Source organism: Staurois parvus, unplaced genomic scaffold (genome assembly GCF_062004578.1).
Source record: "Staurois parvus isolate SC_StPar_1 unplaced genomic scaffold, SC_StPar_1.0 ptg000365l, whole genome shotgun sequence".
Classification (NCBI taxonomy): Eukaryota; Metazoa; Chordata; class Amphibia; order Anura; family Ranidae; genus Staurois; species Staurois parvus.
In genome coordinates, this window is record NW_028318161.1 from 4,553,824 (window position 1) to 4,561,361 (window position 7,538).

A 7,538-nucleotide genomic window follows, 5' to 3' on the forward strand; every position below is an offset into this window, starting at 1 on the left:
CCGCCTATCCGTGCCACCTCCTTAGTACTGCCTATCAGTGCCCTTTAGTGCTGCCTATCAGTGCTGCCTATCAGTGCCCATCAGTGCCGCCTATCAGTGCCCATCAGTGCTGCCTCATCAACGCACATCAGTGAAGGAGAAAAAATACCTGTTTGAAAAATTTTATAATAGAAACAAAGAAACTTTTTTTTTTTTTCAAATTTTTTGCAATTTTTTTATTTATAGCGCCAAAAGTAAAGCGCCCAGTGGCAATTAAATACCACCAAAAGAAAGCTCTATTTGTGAGAAAAAAATGATCAAAATTTCATATGGGTACAATGTTGCACGACAGCGCAATTGTCAATCAAAGTGCGGCAGCGCTGAAAGCTGAAAATCGGCCTGGTAAATAAGGGGGTATAAGTGCCTGGTAGGCAAGTGGTTAAAGAAGATCTGTGCCCAACCCACTCCCCCTTTTTTTTTTTTTTTTAGCCCTGCTCACCTTAAGGTGTTATCTGCAGATTTACTGTAGATCAGTGGTTCTCAACCTTTCTAATGCCGCGACCCCTTAATACAGTTCCTCATGTTGTGGTGACCCCCAACCATAAAATTATTTTCGTTGCTACTTCATAACTGTAATTTTGCAGTGGGAGGACTAGCGCCCCATCACTGATGTCAGTGGGATGAATAGTGTCCCATCATTGGTATCAGTGGGAGAAATAGTGTCCCATCGTTGGTATCAGTGGGAGGAATAGTGCCCCATCATTGGTGTCAGTGGGAGGAATAGTGCCCCATCATTGGTGTCAGTGGGAGGAATAGTGTCCCATCATTGGTATCAGTGGGAGGAATAGTGCCCCATCATTGGTGTAAGTGGGGGGAATAGTGCCCCATCATTGGTATCAGTGGGAGGAATAGTGCCCCATCATTGGCATTAGTGGGAGGAATAGTGCCCCATCATTGGTATCAGAGGGGGGAATAGTGTCCCATCATTGGTGTCAGTGGGAGGAATAGTGCCCCATCATTGGTGTCAGTGGGGGGAATAGTGCCCCATCATTGGTATCAGTGGGAGGAATAGTGCCCCATCATTGGCATTAGTGGGAGGAATAGTGCCCCATCATTGGTATCAGTGGGAGGAATAGTGCCCCATCATTGGTGTCAGTGGAAGGAATAGTGCCCCATCATTGGTGTCAGTGGGAGGAATAGTGCCCCATCATTGGTGTCAGTGGGAGGAATAGTGCTCCATCATTGGTGTCAGTGGGAGGAATAGTGCCCCATCATTGGTGTCAGTGGGAGGAATAGTGCCCCATCATTGGTGTCAGTGGGGGGAATAGTGCCCCATCATTGGTGTCAGTGGGAGGAATAGTGCCCCATCATTGGTGTCAGTGGGAGGAATAGTGCCCCATCATTGGTATCAGTGGGAGGAATAGTGCCCCATCATTGGTGTCAGTGGGAGGAATAGTGCCCCATCATTGGTGTCAGTGGGAGGAATAGTGTCCCATCATTGGTGTCAGTGGGAGGAATAGTGCCCAATCATTGGTGTCAGTGGGAGGAATAGTGCCCCATCGTGGGTGTCAGTGGGAGGAATAGTGCCCCATCGTGGGTGTCAGTGGGAGGAATAGTGCCCCATCGTGGGTGTCAGTGGGAGGAATAGTGCCCCATCGTGGGTGTCAGTGGGAGGAATAGTGCCCCATCGTGGGTGTCAGTGGGAGGAATAGTGCCCCATCGTGGGTGTCAGTGGGAGGAATAGTGCCCCATCGTGGGTGTCAGTGGGAGGAATAGTGCCCCATCGTGGGTGTCAGTGGGTGGAATAGTGCCCCATCGTGGGTGTCAGTGGGAGGAATAGTGCCCCATTGTGGGTGTCATTGGGAGGAATAGTGCCCCATCATTGGTGTCAGTGGGAGGAATAGTGCCCCATCGTGGGTGTCAGTGGGAGGAATAGTGCCCCATCGTGGGTGTTAGTGGGAGGAATAGTGCCCCATCGTGGGTGTCAGTGGAAGGAATAGTGCCCCATCGTGGGTGTCAGTGGGAGGAATAGTGCCCCATCGTGGGTGTCAGTGGGAGGAATAGTGCCCCATCGTGGGTGTCAGTGGGAGGAATAGTGCCCCATCGTGGGTGTCAGTGGGAGGAATAGTGCCCCATCGTGGGTGTCATTGGGAGGAATAGTGCCTCATCATTGGTGTCAGTGGGAGGAATAGTGCCCCATCATTGGTGTCAGTGGGATGAATAGTGCCCCATCATTGGTATCAGTGGGAGGAATAGTGCCCCATCATTGGTGTCAGTGGGAGGAATAGTGCCCCATCATTGGTGTCAGTAGGAGGAATAGTGCCCCATCATTGGTATCAGTGGGAGGAATAGTGCCCCATCATTGGTGTCAGTGGGAGGAATAGTGCCCCATCATTGATGTCAGTGTGGTGGAGGGGGGAATAGTGCCCCATCATTGGTGTCAGTGGGGGGGGGGGATAGTGACCCATCATTGGTGTCAGTGGGGGGGGGGAAATAGTGTCCCATCGTTGGTGTTGGTGGGGGGAGGAATAGTGCCCCATTCTTGGTGTCCGTGGGGGTAGGAATAGTGCCCCATCGTTGGTGTCAGTGGGGGGAGGAATAGTGCCCCATCGTTGGTGTCAGTGGGGGGAGGAATAGTGCCCCATTGTTGGTATTAGTGACACAAATGATGGGGCACTATCCCTTCCACTGACACCAATGATACTTACCTTGCTGACTCCTGCTCCAGCCTGGGCTCGCTCTCTCCCTCTCCCATCTACAGCCTGCATACATGGCTGCAGCAGCAAAATTTGCACTTACCTGTCAGCTGTCTTCCTTCTCTGGCCTCTCTCTTCACTCGCTCCTGCAGCTCCCTCGATCTTCTTTGATCTCCGCGCGCTGCCGCTCGGCTCCTCCTCTCCAAGCTCCACCTCCTCGCCGGTGATTGGCCGCCTGTGTGCCTCTCCTGAGCTACAGTTCCGGTGGCCAATCAGCGGCGAGGAGGCGGAGCTGTGGAGTGATCCCGGAGGTGTGGCCAGGTTACAGGGGCAGCATATCATCCCGCCCACAGATCGCCTGAGACAGGAGCGGAGTCTCGGTTCCTAAGACCATCGGAAATATGTGTTTTCCGATGGTCTTAGGCGACCCCTGGGAAATGGTCGTTCGACCCCCAAAGGGGTCGCGACCCCCAGGTTGAGAACCGCTGCTGTAGATGCTCAACCATCCAGCAGATCCAGCAGTGTTCTGCTGAGGTCCCCCCAAGCCTGGCCAGAGCTCTGTCCCACCCCACCATGTTCTTTCTGACATCATTGAGAGGCCCACCTGCAAAAGTCTAATGCAGAAGTTCCCAATTTAAACCCAAACTCTTGAAAGTTAAGAAAACGCAAATTACTTGTTATTCCCTTTCCACGTAGTCACCATCACAGCACATCTGAGAGACCACCCACCTCTAAGGAACAGGAAACAGAGACAGTTAAAAGACCAATCCCTTCCTCAATGAATAAGATTGTAACAGGAAAGGGCAACTAAACACCAAGGAAGGAATAAGGCTATGTTTTCATGGTGACTATGTGGAATGGGAAATACCAGTATGAGGAATTTGTGTAATCCATTATATCCAATGACAACACACCTGAGAGATATACTGTACATGAGCTACTGTAGTTGAGGCAGCCTTGGCCCAGGAGTTAGAGACTGATCTGGCAGAATATGCCTTTTTTTCCTTTTTGGAGGATATTTATTGATAGCTATATAACTAGAATGGATGACCTGGGTGATTCATATGGTGATTGTGTTTTTACAACACTTATGGCCTTTATTCATTTCTAGGAATTGTACTAAGATATTATTTTATTTTTCCTCCAAGGCTTTCTGATTTGCAAATACCTGAGCAAACACCTTCTCACATCCAGCTTCTGAGGAGCTTCTTTCTTATTAGAAGGGTTAGGATGTAATATTAGTATCTGACTATGTAGAATAGTGATTTCAGTTGACAGATGAAAATTAGATGCCACCTTAGGAATGAACGTGGAATGGCTTCAAAGACAGGACAATTTTATCCTGGAATAAATTGAAAAAATGATTTACAAATTGAGAAGGTCTGACTATTCTCTACACTCTTAGCCATGGTGATGGCTTAGTAGGAAAGACCGCTTGACTGTCAGGAGTTTGAGAAAGGCTAATGCAGGCCATAGATGGGGAGAAAAACGGCAGATTTTCGGCCGATTAACGAACTATCGGTCGGTCTAAAAAACTTACCTGACCACCAATTATTACGAAAATCGGCCGATTAATGAGTAACCTATAACGGGAAATGATGTCATTTTGTGGCCTTTGTGATCCTTTTTCGGAAAACGATCGTTCGTTTTTGACCATCAATGAGGATAAAGTCGGGCGTTTTTCGAAAATTTTCCAACATCACCGATAATCTGAAAGTCCAAAATACACGAAAAACGGCCGACAAAATCCTCCACTAACGATAAGATAATCGGCCGGTTTTATTTTCGGACGAAAAATCGGCCGTTTTTCTCCCCATCTATGGCCTGCATTAGTTTAGTAGTTCAGACAGTGTTTTTGTCAATCCTCCTAATTTCCACAAAAGATTCCAGGAAGGAATGGGGAGAAGCTGCTATCATAAAAGTTTTCTTCCATTGACAGTCAGAGAAAAATCATGAAAGTAAGCCAGTGTGGAAATCTGGACTTTCAAGGAACTTAGTTTCAGCCCCTTGTCCAATCCTGCTTGAAGAAAGTTTAGAATCAATGAAAAATAATGAGCACTCAAAGGATTGACCTCCTGTCAACAAAAAAAAAGTTCCAAATTCAAAAAATATTTTTTTTTCCATTATAATGTTTTTATTATAAAATGGTTGTGAGCACCAAAATCGGGTTCAGGGTAGGATGTCTGCTGCTATTCCTAATTTTGAGAAATGAATTGCACGTGCACGCTGGAAATAATTACACTAACTGTCCAGTATAACCATGTCCTCATCTCTGTTTATTGCAGGGCGGTGCTTAACCTTTTATACATAAAGAACAATAAAATATACATCATTATTATGTAAATATGATCATAGTCTAAAAAGCACATTTTGGTTGGCTGAAATTTAGAAAAAAGGCAGAATCTTGAAGCTTGTCGCCCGTTATCTCTTCACTCCCTCACATATTCAAGGCCGTAATTGCAAGATCCTCACAGTGCGGCGGGAGGGGTTGAAAACATTGCTGAACAGGCAAGTTAAGGAGGACTGCAAAACCCAGCAGACAAAAGATATACACACAACATATATTTAGAAATATGAAAAAGTAGAAAAGTAAATATGTATAAAATATATATATATATATATATATATATATATATATATATATATACACATACATACATACACAACAGGAAACCAAATACGCATTTGACCAAATCCATCACAGTCCCCCCTTAAAATGACTATTTTACTCTGTCCCTATAAAGCCTAGCTCATCTGTCCTTATGTACCTTGGAACTTTTTTATACTGCACGTTAGACAGGTGATGACTATTTCATCACCCCCCTTGCCACAGACTTTGTACATAAGGAAGTCAGATGCTATCCCTACAAAATTGTGAAATTGCTGTTGGCGGGGAGGGACCATAGAGGGGTGAAGGGTTTATCCTCTTCCATCGTAAGAGGGTCCTCCTCTTCTTGATGGAGAAATGTAGGTGTGCTGTTGTCTACAGCCTTGCCTATTAACTTCTTTACAAATGGTAGAATACAGCATACAATCAGGGCTAAAAGAACTAGAATTATTAATACCGTTACACCTATTTGGGCGAGCACTTTTTGCCACTCATCCAGCTAAAATATTGATCCCACGGGTCTGTGATACCTGAGTTCTTCTTCAGCTCCACTGACAGATCTTCTAATTTCTTTATAGCCAGAGTAACCTTACCATTTGGGCCAGTATTGTCAGGAATGTAGGTGCAACAGGTTCCTGTTCTTTTTATCATTTTACAGACACCTCCTTTCTCAGCTAACACCATGTCTAAGGCCACTCGATTCTGGAATGCCATATAGGAGGTGGGGGCTAATTGGTCAGCAATTCCCTGGAGGGCATCCCTGGTGTAATTCACAAACCTCTGTTGATTATAGTATATGTAGTTAATCCAATCCACATTCTCGTTAACAGTTATGGGGATTAAAGACTCAAAACCAGTTTTTACCTGGTCCCTGGCTTTGAATTCATCAGGGACCCCCCTTGGGACCCCTATGGCATCTATGTACACATGAGGGTCCGCATCCTCCTGTGACTAGGTGCTGGGTCAGTATGTATGTCAATGTCAGAAATATCTTCTGTTAGAATATGGAGAGGCATAATGACCTTTGCAAGGGCACATTCACCGGTCCAGGTTCCCTCTAACCTGGTCCTGATTTTTAGGTCCCCGCAGATCCAGTATATGTCACCAAGGGACTGGGTTTGGTTTTGTATTAACTTCCCTGAGACAATACTGTGGGTAGAGCAGTATCCTTTGGTGAAATTACCCAGGAACCTTCCTTTACCCTGGTAATTAGAGTAACAGGTGTAGTTCCCGGTATATATGGTAATGCCCTCTCCAGGCTTCGGGATTTTGGTAACTATAGGATACTCCTTTTTCCACATTTCGCATGCAGAGTGATTGGTGGATGTATTAGTGAACAGGCTGAGGAAACATTCCTCACTGTCTTGTGGGATCTGGAGAGGGACTGTCCCTAAATGTGGCCTGGCACTACCACAGACATAGCAGTTACTTCTGTTATGTTGTTTGGCACTGAATCTCATCCACTCAAGCCACAGGTTAGTGTCAGAGAACCCGATTTAACCCGCCATTGTCTCTTCAAAGGTAGGGATCGCTATTGCTATTATGTCTTTTATAGCAGGGATGGAAGGTTTAAGGGGATTTTTTGTTGGTTTTTGTCACAAGTTAGCCTGCAGCCTCTTGTTTGTTTGTCTTACCTCCTTGCTGTTCCTTCACATGTGTTTCTCTGTGCTCACCTATGGGCGTTGTCTGCTATTCCCTGGGTTTTATGTGCTTCCCTTTCATCACTTCCTGGCCTGCCTCCTAGCTGGCCTGTCTATTTAAGACATGCTCAGTCTGTCTCACTTTGCCTGAGCAACGTTGTTGTCCGAGTTCCTGTGGTCCTCTGAGAATCCGTTCAAGTATATCTGTGTACCGACTCCAGCTTGTTCCTGACATTCCTCCTATATTGTCTGTCCATGTACCGACCTCGGCTTTGTTCCTGACATTGCCTGTCTTCTGCCTGTCCTGACCTCGGCTTGCCTAGTGGATCTCCTGAGTCTACTTCCATTGTACTCTGCTCCTGCTAGCGGTCACTTCTACCTCAGCTGGGTGTACCTGGGGGCCACGACCTGGTCCCAGCCTGCTGCAAGTCCATCCCCACCATCAGAGGCTCTGGTGAACAAGCAGGCTGGGGCTTAGACTCCGCGCCCTGGGGAACCCCAAGCTGTGGATTAAGAGCTCACTACCACAGGTGCTGACAGTTTGCTCAGGCCATGAGCTCCTCGGAGAAACCACGGCCTCTCCTGGAACAACTCCAGGGCTTGGTGCAAAGAGTC

The 7,538-nt window shown here is 46.7% G+C and overlaps 1 pseudogene; it reads right to left on the reverse strand.

Moving 5' to 3' along the window:
* Positions 1 to 5,347: 5,347 nt before the first annotated feature.
* On the reverse strand, positions 5,348 to 6,857 carry LOC149456284 (endogenous retrovirus group 3 member 1 Env polyprotein-like; annotated as a pseudogene).
* Positions 6,858 to 7,538: the final 681 nt, after the last annotated feature.